The following is a 16,969-nucleotide window of genomic DNA, read 5'->3' on the forward strand; positions in this document are numbered from 1 at the left end:
CTGAGTGTTGTGTCATTGTCAAACTTGGAAATATTACATTTGGTCTCCACATCCAAATCATTGATATAGATTGCGAATAGCTGCCCAAACACAGATCCTTGCGGCACCCCACTAGTCACAGCCTGCCAACCTGAGAATCACCCGTTTATTCCTACTCTCTGTTTTCTGTCCATTAACCAATTCTCAATCCATGCCAGTATACTACCCCCAAACCCATGTGCTGCAATTTTGCTGACTAACACCCTGTGTGGGACCTTATTGGAAGCCTTCTGAAAATCCAAATAGACCACATCCACTGGTTTCACCTTGTCTATTCTGCTAGTTACATCCTCATGTTACGACCAAGGCAGGAGTAATGCACTATTAATTCAGTCCCACTACTGTACAGGTCATAGCATATTAATAAAGTTTCCCACCTTCCGGAAAATAGCCGAATTAAACACCCTATTTGCCTCCCAGAATAAAGCACACCAAACCAGGTTTCTTTAAACAACAACAAAATTAACTTTATTAATAAACTAAATTTTAAACAATAATGAGATACATCATATATGAAAAGATGTTATAACTCCTTATTCTTCCTACCCCTCATGCACACATACATACATTTTTAAAAAATGGTTAACCAGTTTTAAAAGGATGTTTTCGGATTACAATGATTAGGAATAATAAAATAACTGGGTTGTAATGTTCTGGTCAAATATTTTGGGGGTTGGTGAGGTGTCCCAGAGTCGAATAGCCGGATGCCACTCGAAGTCTCTCCAGGCGAGGTTAATGAATGGTCTGTGACAGTTAGGCGTTCACGGCACTTTGTCTACAGCAGGCATCACACAGATCTTTCAGCAAAGGGTGTAGCAACAGGTCTACTTGGGTTTTGAAATAGCAATCTAGCAAAAGAAGCTTTCTTGAGATTTGAGAGAATCTCAAATTATAGGCAACAGGAATCACTCCTGAGGCAGAGATTTTTCCAACACTGGAGGCAATAGAAATTTGCTACCTTTTAAAATGCAGGGCTTCCTCCCAGCAAAGGAGCCTTTCTCCACAGAGAGCAGCAACTCCTCTTTTCCTGGGTCTTTTCCTCTCCAAGAGTCTTTTCTGTCTCCAGCAGACCACATCCAGCATCTCAAATGTAGGAATTCTTTTTCCAAGAGAAGTAAATATTTTTAGAGAGTAGGTCTTTTTTTCCTCTGGCCTGCAAACATAGGTCCCAGCCAGCTCATTGCTAGCTGCTTCCAGCTGCCTAGTCTTTTCACACTGCAAAACTGAAACTAAAACCCTAACAATAAGTCATGTGACAGTCCTAAATCTTCTTGTCATTTCCCTGTTGAGTTGCTTGGAAACAAATTCCTTGCAGTCTGGGTCACTCCGTTCAAACACCAAGTTTAAGCATTCAATGTTCACAGAAAATCCTTTTCCTCAGTTTTAAAAACACACAGAATTCTTAGCTTTCAAATTAAAAAAAACAAAACTCTTGTGACACTCAAAAAACTAGCATTTTCCCTACTACTGATGGTGGCTGAGTGCTGTTCTGAACAAGTAGATTTGTAATTCACTGCTGATGAGAATCTCTATTGGAATACTGGCGGCCTGACATGAACTGAGATGTATCTGCTGATAAAATCAGTTTCTATTCTTAGAATACTGAGAGCACTGCCAGGGAGCTAGAGGTTTTCGTAAGCTCCTGAGAAGCTTCTAAAATATATAATTGCTAGGGTAGCCAAACTAAAATCCACAATAATGGGAGTTTCTAACACAGCACCACTGGAAAGAGTGAAGACTGCTTTATCTGTTAGCATGGAAGGTATTAGTGAGCCCTCAGTGTGTACAGTACAAGCAGGCAGTACTACCTGATTGCCCAGCACACTTAATTATTTAGATTAAGTTTCCTTGCAATTTTTGATGACTGAGGGGATTAGTGTGGACCCGTTTCCACGGGTCTGCGTGCCCCTTTGTTGATGGGTAGGTGCATTTTTTATTCAGTATATTGTGGAATTTTACTTGGAGCTGGCATTTAATTGTGGAGAGAATAAACATTACTTTGTGTCCGTCTTAGAACCATAGAAAAGTTACAGCACAGAAAGAGGCCATTCAGCCCATCGTGTCTGCGCCGGCTGAAAAAACTAGCCACCCAATCTAATCCTACCTTCCAGCACCTGGTCCTTGCGGGTTACAGCACTTCAGGTGCAGGTCCAGGTACCTTTTAAATGAGTTGAGGGTTTATGCCTCCGCCACTGATTCGGGCACTGAATTCCAGACACCCACCACCCTCTGGGTGAAAACGTTTTTCCTCATGTCCCCTCTAATCCTTCTACCAATCACCTTAAATATGTGGTCCTTGGTAATTGACATCTCCACATGTTCACAATCTATATAAATGATTTAGATGTGGGGACCAAATGTAATATTTCCTAATTTGTTGATGACACAAACTAAAAGGGAATGTAAGTTGTGAGTAGGCTGCAAGGAGGCTTCGAAAGGACTTGGACAGACTAAATGAATGGGCAAGAACATGGCAGATGGAATATAATGTGAATAAGTGGGAAGTGATCCACTTCAGTAGAACAAACAGAAAGGCAGGGTATTTCTTAAATGGTGAGAGGTTGGAAAGTATCAATGTTCAAAGGGACCTGGGTGTCCTTGTTTGTGTGTCACTAAAAGCTAGTATGCAGGTACAGCAAGCAATTTGGAAGGCAAATAGTATATTGGCCTTCACTGCAAGGGGATTTGAGTACAGGAGTAAAGATGTCTTGCTGCAATTGTATAGAGCCTTGGTGAGACCACACCTGGAGTACTGTGTACAGTTTTGATCTCCTCACCTAAGGAAGGATATACTTGCCATAGAGGGCGTGCAACGGAGGTTCACCAGACTGATCCCTCGGATGGCAGGATTGTCTTGTGTGGAGAGATTGCATAAACTGGACCTGTATTCTCTAGAGTTTAGAAGAATGAGAGGTGATCTCATAGAAACTTACAAAATTCTTACAGGGCATGATAGGATAGATGTGGATTGGATGTTTCCTCTGGGTGGTGAGTCTAGAACAGGGTTGTCCAACATACGGACCGCAGACCAGGATCCGGCCCGTCAAAGGTTTTCATCCGGCCCGCGGATGCAAACAATACCTGGGGCTGTTCCTCACCCTCCCCAGGGCTCCTTGACTGGAGATGGGAAATTTCCCATTTACTTCTTCTTGCAGAGCGGCCTTTTTAAAAACATCGCGCTGTCAGTTTCACAGCTCAGCTGCTGAAGCAGGAATGCGCTTCGTAACTTTGACAGATTTGGGGTTTTCGACTTTTTTTTTAAAAGCCCGCCGGAAATTCCCGAATCTGTCCGATGTTGGGAAGCACATTCCTACTTCGGTTGCTGACCCATGAAACGCAGCGCAATGTTTTTAAACAAATTGACCAAGCACAAAGCTGCTGTGCTGAGCACTCCCGCTCAGTGCAACTGTCAGAGAGAGAGGGAGAGAGAGATGGGGGTGGGGGCGGGAGTCGGAGGAAGCAGAGAGATAGGGAACGAGGGGGAGCAGAGAGAGAGGGGGAAAGAAACAGAGGGGGGGGACAGAGAGTGAGAGAAAGGGGGAGAACAGAGGGAGTGGGACAGAGAGAGAGAGTGAGGGGAGAGAACAGAGAAAAGGGGGGAAAACAGAGAGTGAGGGGGGAAACAAAGAGAGAGGGGAACAGAGAAAGAAGGGGGAAAACAAAGAGAAAAAGGGGGACAGAGAGAGGGGGCAGAGAGAGGTGGGGAAAAAAGAGAGAGGGAACAGAGAGAGAGAGGGAAAACAGAGAGAGATAGAGGAACAGAGAGAGAATCAGGGACGGTGGGGGGGGGGGGGCGGCAGGAAGAACACAGAGCGAGGGGAGAACAACACAGAAGGGGGAACACAGGGGGAGAGAGAGAGAGAGACGGAGAGAAATCAAGATCACTCCTGACAGATGGATATCTATCCAGAATACTCTGCATCACTACATCAAGTGTGCAGGCAGAGATCGACTACTTATGCAAGCAAAAACAATGCCAGGTATGTGACTAAATCAGTTTTCAATATAGTGATGAGAAAGTAAGTTAATAAAATAGTCTTTTCATTTCAAGGTTCTTCACAAAAATGCACATTTGTTGTTAATTTTATTAGTAAGATAAATTTTTTATGCCTTTATTTTTCAAAATTTGCTCACGGGCGCCCCCACCCCGGGCCGAGCAAAAATCATAATGCTGCCCTCCGTTCGGAAAGGTTGGACAACCCTGGTCTAGAACCAGGGGACTCAGTTTCAGAATAAGGGGCAGGCCATTTAAGACTGCGATGAGGAATTTCTTTACACAGAGAGTTGGTGATCTGTGGAATTCTCTACCCCAGAAGGCTGTGGAAGCTCAATCATTGAGCATGTTCAAGACAGAAATTGATAGATTTCTGGATACTAATGATATCATGGGATATGGGATTATGGGGAAAAATGGAGTAGAGATAAATGATCAGCCGTGATCTGTTTGAATGGCTATGCAGGCTCGAGGGGCCGAATGGTCTACTCCTGCTCCTATTTCCTATGTACCTATGTACCTGGCCACAACCTTTTGTCCCTTCCAACACAGCCAGCTCTCCCAGGCAGCACTAGAGTATGGCATAAAAACAAATGCTGGAAATCCTCAGCAGGTCTGGCAGCATTTTTGGAGAGAGGAGCAGAGTTAACGTTTCAGGTCAGTGACCCTTCTTCAGAACTGGCAAATGTTAGAAATGTAATAGATTTTAAGCAAATAAAGCGGGGTGGGGCAAGAGACAACAAAAGGTAGGACAGAGGGTCACAGAGAATAACTGAACAGAAGGTCATGGAGCAAAGGCAAATAGTATGTTAATGGTGTGCTGAAAGATAAAGCATTAGTGCAGAGAGGGAGTTAACTAACAGAAATATGAACAGCCCTGGCCAAAGCACAAATATGAAAAAAAAGTGGATAGGAACATGGTAAAAACAATGAATGATGAAACAAACTAAAATAAAATAAACAAATAAAAAATAATAATTTAAAAAAATCTAAAAATAAAAAGGGAGGCCCATCATGCTCTGAAATTATTGAACTCAATGTTCAGTCCAGCAGGCTGTAGCGTGCCTAATCCGTAAATGAGATGCTGTTTGGGGGAGGAGGGGGTAGTGGTGATGAAATGGCAAGCAATCAGAAGCTTGGAGTCATGCTTTCGGACTGAGCAGAGGTGTTCTGCAAAATGGTCACCCAATCTGCGTTTGGTCTGCCCAATGTAGAGGAGACCACATTGTGAGCAGTGAGTACAGTATACTAAATTGAAAGAAGTACAAGTAAATCGCTGCTTCACCTGAAAGGGGCCTTGGATAGTGAGGAGAGAGGAGGTAAAAGGGCAGGTGTTACACCTCCTGTGATTGCATGGGAAGGTGCTGTGGGAAGGGGACAAGGTGTTGGGGGTAATGGAGGGTGTCGCGAAGGCAACAATCCCTTCGGAATGCTGACAGGGGAGAGGAAGATGCATTTGGTAGTGGCATCACACTGGATGTGGCAGAAATGGCGGAGGATGATCCTTTGGATGTGGAGGCCGGTGGGGTGGAAAGTGAGGGCAAGGGGAACCCTGTCGCGGTTCAGGGAGGGGAAAGGTTGAGGGTAGAGGTGTGGGAAATGGGCCGGACATGGTCGAGGGCCCTGTGAACCACAGTGGGAGGGAATTCTCGGTGAAGCGCTGTCGTGGAAGGTTGCATCATCAGAGCAGATGTATCGGAGATGGAGAAACTGGGAGAACAGAATGGAGTCCTTACGGGAGGCAGGGTGTGAAGAAGTGTAGTTGAGATAGCTTTGGGAGTCAGTGGGCTTATAATGAATATTAGTAGACAGCCTATCCCCAGAGATGGAGACAGAGAAGTCAAGGAAGGGAAAGAAAGAGTCAGAGATGGACCATGGGTGGAAATTGAAAGCCAAGTTGATAAAGTTTTCCAATTCGGGGCGGCAGCATGAAACGGCACCGATATAGTCATCAATGTACTGGAAAAAGAGTTGGGGGAGGGGGCCTGAGTAGGACTGGAACAAGGAATGATCGACATATCCCACCAAAAGACAGGCATAACTAGGACCCATGTGGGTACCCATAGCAACACCTTTTACTTGAAGGAAGTGAGTGGAGTTGAAGGAGAAGTTGTTCAATGTGAGAACAAATTCAGCCAGGTGGAGGAGGGTGGTTGTGGATGGGGACTGGTTGGGCCTCTGTTCAAGGAAGAAGCGCAGACTCTTCAAACCGTCCTGTGGGGGATGAAGATGTACAGAGATTGGACGAGATTGGAGGCGGTTGGGGCCAGGAAACTGGAAATTGTCAAAATGATGTAGGGCGTCCGAAGAGTCACGGATGTAGGTGGGAAGACTGGACCGGGGAGAAAAGATAGAGCCAAGATAGGAAGAAATAAGTTCAGTGGGCCAGGAACAGGCTGAAACATTGGGTCTGCCGGGACAGTCCTGTTTGTGGATTTTAGGAAGGAGGTAGAAGCGGGCTGTCCGAGGTTGCGGGACTATGAGGTTGGAAGCTGCAGAGGGAAGATCTCCAGAGGAGATGAGGTCAGTGACAGTCCTGCGGATAGTAGCTTGATGTTCGGTGGTGGGGTCATGGTCCAGGGGAAGTAGGAAGAAGTGTCTGAGAGTTGACGCTGAGCCTCTGCAAGGTAGAGGTCGATGCGCCAGACAACAACAGCACCACCTGTGTTTGCAGGATTGATGACAATATTGGGGTTAGACCTGAGAGAACGGAGTGCAGCAAGTTCAAAGGGGCACAGGTTAGAGTGAATGAGGGAGGCAGAGAAAATGAGACGTCCGATATCTCCCCGACATTTTGCAATGAAAAGATCAAGAGTGGGTAAGAGGCCAGAGGGAGGGGTCCAGGTGGAAGGAGAATGCTGGAGGCGGATGAATGGGTCTGCTGGTCGCGGGCAGGACTCCTGGTCAAAGAAGTGAGCTCGGAGGCGAAGGCAACGGAAGAAGAGCTCAACGTCATGCCGAGCGCTAAATCTATTGAGGTGGGGGCGTAAGGGGATAAAACTGAGTCCTTTGCTGAATACAGAACGTTCATCGTCAGAGAGGGGAAGGTCAGAGGGTATAGTGAATATATGGCAAAGTGTCAGATCAGAAGGTGTGGGGTCAGAGGGAAGTGAAGGGGAAGAAGGATCTGGAGGGGCATTAATCCACATCAGCTGCTGGAGCCTGTGTTCCTTAACACCTGAGAGGAAGAAAAAAAGTTTTTTCCCGCACCTCTACCCTCACCCCTTCCCCTCCCTCCCAGAACGGCGACAGGGTTCCCCTTGGGCGGCACAGTGGCGCAGTGGTTAGCACCGCAGCCTCACAGCTCCAGGGACCCGGGTTCGATTCTGGGTACTGCCTGTGCGGAGTTTGCAAGTTCTCCCTGTGTCTGCGTGGGTTTCCTCCGGGTGCTCCGGTTTCCTCCCACATGCCAAAGACTTGCAGGTTGATAGGTTAATTGGCCATTATAAATTGCCCCTAGTATAGGTAGGTGGTAGGGAAATATATAGGGACAGGTGGGGATGTGATAGGAATATGGGATTAGTGTAGGATTAGTATAAATGGGTGGTTGATGGTCGGCACAGACTCGGTGGGCCGAAGGGCCTGTTTCAGTGCTGTATCTCTAAATCTAAAAAAATCTAAATCTTAAATCTAAATCTTGTTCTCACTTTCCACCCCACCAGCCTCCACATCCAAAGGATCACTCTCCACCATTTCCACCACGTCCAGCGTGATCCACAACCAAACGCAACTTCCCCTCCCCGTCAGCATTCCGAAGGGATCGTTCCCTCCGCGACACCCTCCATTACCCCCAACACCTCATCCCCTTCCCACCGCACCTTCCCATGCAATCGCAGGAAGTGTAACACCTGCTCTTTTACCTCCTCTCTCCTCACTATCCAAGGCCCCAAACACTCCTTTCAGGTGAAGAAGCGATTTACTTGTACTCTTTCAATTTAGTATACTGAATTTGCTGCTCACAATGTGGTCTCCTCTACTTTGGGAAGACCAAACGCAGATTGGGTGACCGCTCTGCAGAACACCTCCGCTCAGTCCAAAAGCATGACTCCAAGCTTCCGGTTGCTTGCCATTTCAACGCACCCCACTGCTCTCATGCCCACATATCTGTCCTGGGCTTGCTGCAGTGTTCCAGTGAACATCAACGCAAGCTCGAGGAACAGCATCTCATTTACAGATTAGGCATGCTACAGCCTGCCGGACTGAACATTGGGTTCAATAATTTCAGAGCATGACGGGCCTCCCTTTTTATTTTTAGATTTTTTTCTTTTTTATTATTTATTATTTTTTATTTGTTTATTTTATTTTATTTTTTTTACCATGTGCCTACCCACTTTTTTTCATGTTTGTGCTTTGGGCCAGGGCTGTTCATTTTTCTGTCAAATAACACCCTCTCTGCACTAACGCTTTTGACTTTCAAACATACTGTTTGCCTTTGCTCCATGACCTTCTGGTCAGTTATTCTCTGTGACCCTCTGTCCTATCAACACTTTGCCTTTTGTTATCTCTTGCCCTCCCCCCACCCCGCTTTATTTGCTTCAAACTTATAACATTTCTAACATTTGCCAGTTCTGAAGAAGGGTCACTGACCTGAAACATTAGCTATGCTTCTTTCTCCACAGATGCTGCCAGACCTGCTGAGTATTTCCAGCATTTCTTGTTTTTATTTCAGATTTCCAGCATCTGCATATTTTACTTTTGTACTAGAGCATGGCAATCTGGATCTCCTGGGAACTGATGGTCAAGTGCCCGCTGTAATGGGCCAGGTGGGAAGCTTTACCCATGATACTGTCGAAAATATCGTTCATGATGTTAGTTCATGATGATACGACCGAGGCTAGAGTGATGCACTGTCAATTCAGTCCCATCACTCCACAGGTCGCAGCATATTATTACATTTTTCCCACCCACCCGAAAAACAGCCAAATTAAACACTCTAGTAACCCCCAGAAATAAACAGATCAAAAGAGGTATCTTTAGACAACAGCAAATTAACTATTTATTAAACACTAAATCTTAAACACTATTAAGATAAACCTATGACTAAAGACCTTATAACTTGTTTTAACCTAACTCCCCCATTCACACAAATACACTCAAAAATCAATGGTTAACTGGTTTTAAAAAGAATGATGTTTTTAAAAATTAGCTGTTTCTTAAGAATAAATAAATAAATGGGTTGTTAGTCTTTGCAGATTACATTCCTGATGGGTGAGGTATCCTAGTGTAAAAATAATCAAATGGCACTCGAAGTGTCCATGTGGATTTGATGAAACAGTCTGTTAGTAGATAGGCATACAGAGCACTTCGGCTGCAGCAGGCATCACACTGTTCTTTCAACGATGAGCACAGCAATAGGTCTACTTGAATTTTTAAAAATCAGCAGCCTCATAGTCGAAACTTTAATGTGAATTCTAGCAAACACAATCAGTCAAGAGAGAGTCAATCATGAAGCAAAGACTCTTAGATTAAAAGTAAAGAAAAGGATTTTTGCTACCTCCAGCAATACAAATGGTCTCTTCAAAGGGTTTTTTTCCTCCTTAGGCAATTAACATGGCCTGTAGCTCATTGTAGAATTTCTGCTGTGAGATATAGACAGCTCTTTCCTTCAGTAAGCACGCTTCGCTGGTGTCTCTCAAAACTGGTTTCAGGTGGTTTTTCCATACAATTAAATTGAAACATTATACCATGTGACCTCCTCACTCCTGCTGTCGTCCAGTTAACAACTGCAGCTGGCACAATGTGCCTCAGAAACCTAACACTTCTCTGTTTTAAAGATACACTGTTTTTAACAGAGTCTTAAAGGCACATCAATTTTTATCCGAGCAGAAAATACATACAGTTCCCTGACAATAATACACATGACCTTATGAGATACTGGTGTCAGAGTGATCCTCCTTCATCATTTTGTAGATGCACATCGTAACTCGTCATCCATAACCTTCGCTGCCTCTTGACACCCTTTGCTGATGCTTTACTCACTGCTTTCTTGCCATCCTTCTCCACGCTGGTTTCCGTTCCTCTGGTATTGCCATATTGATTTTCAGAAAATTTGTGTCTTATTCAAGAAGGGTGGAAAGATAAACTGGGAAATTATATGCCTAATTGTCTAACGTTAATTTTGGGGAAGTTACTGAGCATTTGGACAAATAAGCTACAATACAGCACTACGTGCATGCTAAACAACAAAAGCAGCATGTGATAGACAGAGCTAAGTGATCCCACAAGTAACACATCAGATCAAAGCTCTCCAGACCTGCCACATCCAGTCGTGAATGGTGGTGGACAATTAACTAACCAGAGAAAAAGGCGCTACAAACATCCCCATCCTCAATGATGAGGGAGTCCATCACATCAGTGCGAAAGACAAGGCTGAAGCATTTGCAGCCATCTTCAGCCTGAAGTGCCGAGTGGATGATCCACCTCAGCCTCCTCCTGAGGTCCACAGCGTCACAGATGACTTTCTTCAGCCAATTCGACTCACTACGCATGATATCAAGAACAGGCTGAAGGCACTGGATACTGCAAAGGCTATGGGTCCTTCCTTCAGAAGAAGGAATTTTCCTCCACACAAGATCAGATGGCAGGTTGTTCAACCTTGCCCATCTTAAAGCGAAGACCAAAGTACGGAAGGTCCTCATCAGGGAACTCCTCTTTGCTGACGATGCTGCATTAACATCCCACACAGAAGGGTGTCTGCAGAGACTCATCGACAGGATTGTGGCTGCCTGCAATGATTTTGCCCTAATCATCAGCCTCAAGAAAACAAACATCATGGGACAGGATGTCAGAAATGCTCCATCCATCAATATTGGCGATCATGCTCTGGAAGTGGTTCAAGAGTTCACCTACCTAGGCTCAGCTATCACCAGTAACCTGTCTCTCGATGCAGAAATCAACAAGCGCATGGGAAAGGCGTCCGCTGCTATGTCCAGACTGGCCAAGAGAGTGTGGGAAAATGGCGCACTGACACGGAACACAAAAGTCCGAGTGTATCAAGACTGTGTCCTCAGTACCTTGCTCTACAGCAGCGAGGCCTAGACAACGTATGTCAGCCAAGAGCGACGTCTCAATTCATTTCATCTTGGCTGCCTCCGAAGAATCCTTGGCATCAGGTGGCAGGAACGAATCTCCAATGCAGTATTCCTCGAGGCAGCCAACATCCCCAGCATATACACCCTACTGAGCCAGCGGCGCTTGAGATGGCTTGGCCATGTGAGCCGCATGGAAGATGGCAAGATCCCCAAGGACACATTGTACAGCGAGCTCTTCACTGGTATCACCGGCCATCCATGTCTCCGCTTTAAAGACGTCTGTAAACGCAACATGAAATCCTGTGACATTGACCACAAGTCGTGGGAGTCAGTTGCCAGTGATCGCCAGAGCTGGCAGACAGCCATAAAGACAGGGCTAAAGAGTGGCGAGTCGAAGAGACATAGCTGTTGGCAGGAAAAAAGACAGAAGCGCAAGGAGAGAGCCAACTGTGTAACAGCCCCGACAACCAATTTTATCTGCAGGGCCTGTGGAAGAGTCTCTCACTCTAGAATTGGCCTTTATAGCCACTCCAGGTGCTGCTTCACAAACCACTGACCACCTCTGGGCGCTTACCCATTGTCTCTCAAGACAAGGAGGCCAAAGAGAAGAGAAGAGACAAAGAGAAGAGATGGTCCTGACAACATCACAGTGTTCAGTACCATTTTTGAATCCTCAGATACTGCAACGGACTGTGACCACATGCAGTAAAACCTGAACAACATTCAAGTTTGTGCTGATAAGTGGCAAGTAATATTCATGCCACAGAAGTGCCAGGCAATTACCATCTCCAATAAGAGAGAATCTAACTGTCTCTCCTTGACATCCAACAGCATTACCATTGCTGAATCTCCCATCATCAACATCCTGGGGGTTACCATTGATCAGAAAATTAACTGGACCTTCCATATAAGTACTGTGGCTACACGAGCAGTTGAGAGACTGGGAATTCTGCAGCAGGTAACTCATCCCCTGACTCCCCAAAGCCTGTCCACCATCTACAAGGGACAAGTCAAGAATGTGATGGAATACTTTCCACTTGCCTAGATGAGTACAGCCCAAACAACACTCAAGAGGCTTGACACTATCCAGGACAAAGCAACCCGCTTGATCGGCAGCCCATCCACCATCTTAAACAATCACTCTCTCCACCATCGGCGCATTGTGGCAGTGTGCACCATATACAAGATGCACTGCAGCAACTCACCAAGCCTCCTTTGACAGCACATTTCAAACCTGCGACCTCACCACCTAGAAGGACAGGGGCACCAGATGCATGGGAACACCACCGCCTGGAAATTTCTTCCAAGCCACACACCATCCTGACTTGGAACTATATTACTGTTCCTTCACTGTTGCTGGGTCTAAAACCTGTTACTCCCTTCCTGAAAACACTGTACCTACACCAGATGGACTGCATTGGTTCAAGAATGCAGCTCACCACCACCTTCTCAAGGGCAATTAGGGATGGAGAAAAAATGCTGGCTTTGCCAGTGACTCTCACATCCTATGAAAGAATTTTTAAAAAGAGCTGATCAGAGAGAGAGCCAGCATGGAAATGTAAATAGGAAGTCATGTCTAATGAATGAGTTGAATTTTTTTAGGAGATAACCAAAGGGATAAGGGAACATCTCTGGCTTTTTATTTATATGGACTTCCAGAAGGCATTCCAAAAGGTCCCACATAAAATATTGTTAACAAAAATGAGAGTGCTTGAAACTGGTGGCAATCAATTGACATAGATGGGAATTGGTAGGAGACAGAGAATATGAATAATGGTGCGAGGCCCCTTGGGGATGAGCGACCATAACATGATAGAATTCTTCATCAAGATGGAGAGTAATGTAGTTGATTCTGAGACTAGATTCCTGAATCGTCGTAAAGGAAACAATGAAGGTATGAGGTGCGAGTTGGCTATGACGGATTGGAAACCATTGCTTAAAGGGATGACGGTGGATAAGCAATGACAAACATTTAAAGAGCACATGGATGAACTGCAACAATTGTTTATCCCTGTCTGGTGCAAAAGTAAAACAGGAAAGGTAGCCAAACCATGGCTTACAAGGGAAATTAGGGATTGCGTTAGATCCAAGGAAGAGGCATATAAATTTGCCAGAAAAAACAACAGACCTGAGGATTGGCAGCAGTTTAGAATTCAGCAAAGGAGGACCAAGGGATTGATTAAGAAGGGGAAAATAGAGTAGAGAGCAGGCTTGCAGGGAACATAAAAACTGACTGTAAAAGTTTCTATAGGTATGTGAAGAGAAAAAGATTGGTGAAGACAAATGTAGGTCCCTTACAGTCAAACAGGGGAATTTATTATGGGGAACAAAGAAATGGCTGACCAACTAAATGCATACTTTGGTTCTGTCTTCACAAAGGAGGACACAAATATCATACCAGAAATGTTGGGGAACACAGGGCTTAGTGAGAGAGAGGAACTGAAGGAAATCACTATTAGTAGAGAAATGGTGTTGGGGAAATTGATGGGATTGAAGGCCGATAAATCCCCAGGGCCTGATGGTATGCATCCCAGAGTACTTAAGGAAGTGGCCCTCGAAATAGTGGATGCATTGGTGGTCATCTTCCAAGATTCTATAGACTCTGGAACAGTTCCTACAGATTGGAGGGTAGCTAATGTAACCCCACTATTTAAAAAGGGAGGTAGAGAGAAAGCAGGGAATTATAGACCAGTCAGCCTGACGTCGGTAGTGGGGAAAATTCTAGAGTCCATTATCAAAGATTTTATAGCAGAGCACTGAGAGAACACTGGTAGAATCGAACGGAGTCAGCATGGATTTACGAAAGGGAAATCATGCTTGACAAATCTACTAGAATTCTTCGAGGATGTAACTAGTAGAGTTGATGAGGGGGAGCCAGTGGATGTGGTTTATTTGGACTTTCAGAAGGCTTTCGACAAAGTCCCACATAAGAGATTAGTATGTAAAATTAAAGGGCATGGGATTGGGGGTAGTGTAGAGCGTTGGATAGAAAATTGGTTGGCAGACAGAAAACAAAGAGTAGGGATAAATGGGTCTAAATCCGAATGGCAGGCAGTGACTAGTGGGGTACTGCAGGGATCGGTGCTAGGACTGCAGCTATTCACAATATACATTAATGATTTAGATGAGGGAACTAAATGTAATATCTCCAGATTTGCAGATGACACAAAACTGGGTGGGAGGGTGAGTTGTGAGGAGGATGCAGAGAGGCTTCAGGGTGATTTGGACAAGTTTACCAGACTGATTCCTGGGTTGGCAGGACTGACGTATGAGGAGAGATTGAGTCGGTTAGGATTATATTCGCTGGAGTTCAGAAGAGTGAGGGGTGATCTCATAGACACCTATAAAATTCTAAAAGGACTTGACAGGGTAGATGCAGGAAGGATGTTCCTGATGGTGGGGGAGTCCAGAACCAGGGTCATAGTCTCAGGATACGGGGTAAACCTTTCAGGACTGAGATGAGGGTAGGCGGTGATGTAGTGGTATTATCACTGGACTAGTAACCCAGAGACCCAGGGTATTTCTCTGGGGACATGGGTTCGAATCCCACCACAGCAGAAGGTGGAATTTGAATTTAATTAATAAATCTGGAATTAAAAAAGCTAGTCTAATGATGGCCATGAAACCATTGTCGATTGTTGTAAAAACCCATCTGGTTCACTAATGTCCTTTAGGGAAGGAAATCTGCTGTCCTTACCTGGTCTGGCCTACATGTGTCTCCAGACCCACAGCAATGTGGTTAACTCTTACATGTCCTCTGAAATGGCCTAGCAAGCCACTCAGTTGTACCTAACCACTACGAAGTCAATAAAAAGGAATCAAAACGGACCTACCACCCGGCATCGACCTAGGCACTGGAAACGACAACGGCAAACCCAGCCCTGTCGACCCTGCAAAGTCCTCCTTACTAACATCTAGGGGCTTGTGCCAAAGTTGGGAGAGCTGTCCCACAGACTAGTCAAGCAACAGCCTGACATAGTCATACTCATGGAGTCATACCTTACAGACAATGTCCCAGACGCTGCCATCACCATCCCCGGGTATGTCTTGTCTCACCGGCAGGACAGACCCATCAGAGGTGGTGGCACAGTGGTATACAGTAGGGAGGGAGTTGCCCTGGGAGTCCTCAACATTGTCTCCGGACCCCATGAAGTCTCATGGCATCAGGTCAAACATGGGCACGGTAACCTCCTACTGATTACCACCTACCGCCCTCCCTCAGCTGATGACTCAGTAATCCTCCATGTTGAACACTGCTTGGAGGAAGCACTGAGGGTGGCAAGGGCACAAAATGTACTCTGGGTGGGGGACTTCAATGTCCATCACCAAGTATGGCTCGGTAGCACCACTACTGACCGAGCTGGCCGAGTCCTAAAGGACATAGCTGCTAGACTGGCTCTGTGGCAGGTGGTGGGGGAACCAACATGAGGGAAAAAGATACTTGACCTCGTCCTCACCAATCTGCCTGCCGCAGATGCTTCTGTCCATGACAGTATTGGTAGGAGTGACCACTGCACGATCCTTTTGGAGACGAAGTCCCGCCTTCACATTGAGGATACCGTCCAACGTGTTGTGTGGCACTATCAGGAAATTATAGGCCGGTGAGCCTTACGTCAGTGGTAGGGAAACTATTAGAGAGGATTCTTCGGGACAGGATTTACTCCCATTTGGAAACAAACGAACTTATTAGCGAGAGACAGCATGGTTTTGTGAAGGGGAGGTCCTGTCTTATTAATTTGATTGAGTTTTTTGAGGAAGTGACGAAGATGATCGATGAAGGAAGGGCGGTGGAGGTTGTCTATATGGACTTTAGTAAAGCCTTTGACAAGGTCCCGCATGGCAGACTGGTGCAAAACATGAAGTCACACGGGATCAGAGGTGAGCTGGCAAGATGGACACAGAACTGGCTCAGTCACAGAAGACAGAGGGTAACAGTGGATGGGTGTTTTTCTGAATGGAGGGATGTGACTAGTGGTGTTCCGCAGGGATCAGTGCTGGGACCTTTGCTGTTTGTAATATATATAAATGATTTGGAGGAAAATGTAGCTGGTCTGATTAGTATGTTTGCGGACGACACAAAGCTTGGTGGAGTTGCAGATAATGATGAGGATTGTCAGAGGATACAGCAGGATATAGATCGGTTGGAGACTTGGGCGGAGAAATGGCAGATGGAGTTTAATCCGGACAAATGTGAGGTAATGCATTTTGGAAGGTCTAATGCAGGTGGGAGGTATACAGTAAATGGAAGAACCCTTAGGAGTATTGACAGGCAGAGAGATCTGGGTGTACAGGTCCACAGGTCACTGAAAGTGGCAATGCAGGTGGATAAGGTAGTCAAGAAGGCATGCGGCATGCTTGCCTTCATCGGTCGGGGCATAGAGTATAAAAATTGGCAAGTCATGTTGCAGCTGTACAGAACCTTAGTTAGGCCACACTTAGAATATTGCGTGCAATTCTGGTCGCCACACTACCAGAAGGACGTGGAGGCTTTGGAGAGGGTACAGAGGAGGTTTACCAGGATGTTGCCTGGTCTGGAGGGCATTAGCTATGAGGAGAGGTTGGATAAACTCGGATTGTATTCACTGGAACGACGGAGGTGGAGGGGCGACATGATAGAGGTTTACAAAGTTATGAGCGGCATGGACAGAGTGGATAGTCAGAAGCTTTTTCCCAGGGTGGAAGAGTCAGTTACTAGGGGACATAGATTTAAGGTGCGAGGGGCAAAGTTTAGAAGGGATGTGCAAGGCAAGTTTTTTACACAGAGGGTGGTGAGTGCCTGGAACTTGCTGCCAGGGGTGGTGGTGGAAGCAGATACGATAGCGACGTTTGAGAGACATCTTGACAAATATATGAATAGGATGGGAATAGAGGGATATGGGCCCCGGAAGTGCAGAAGGTGTTAGTT

The sequence above is a fragment of the Heterodontus francisci genome, chromosome 23 (genome assembly GCF_036365525.1).
Source record: "Heterodontus francisci isolate sHetFra1 chromosome 23, sHetFra1.hap1, whole genome shotgun sequence".
Taxonomy (NCBI): domain Eukaryota; kingdom Metazoa; phylum Chordata; class Chondrichthyes; order Heterodontiformes; family Heterodontidae; genus Heterodontus; species Heterodontus francisci.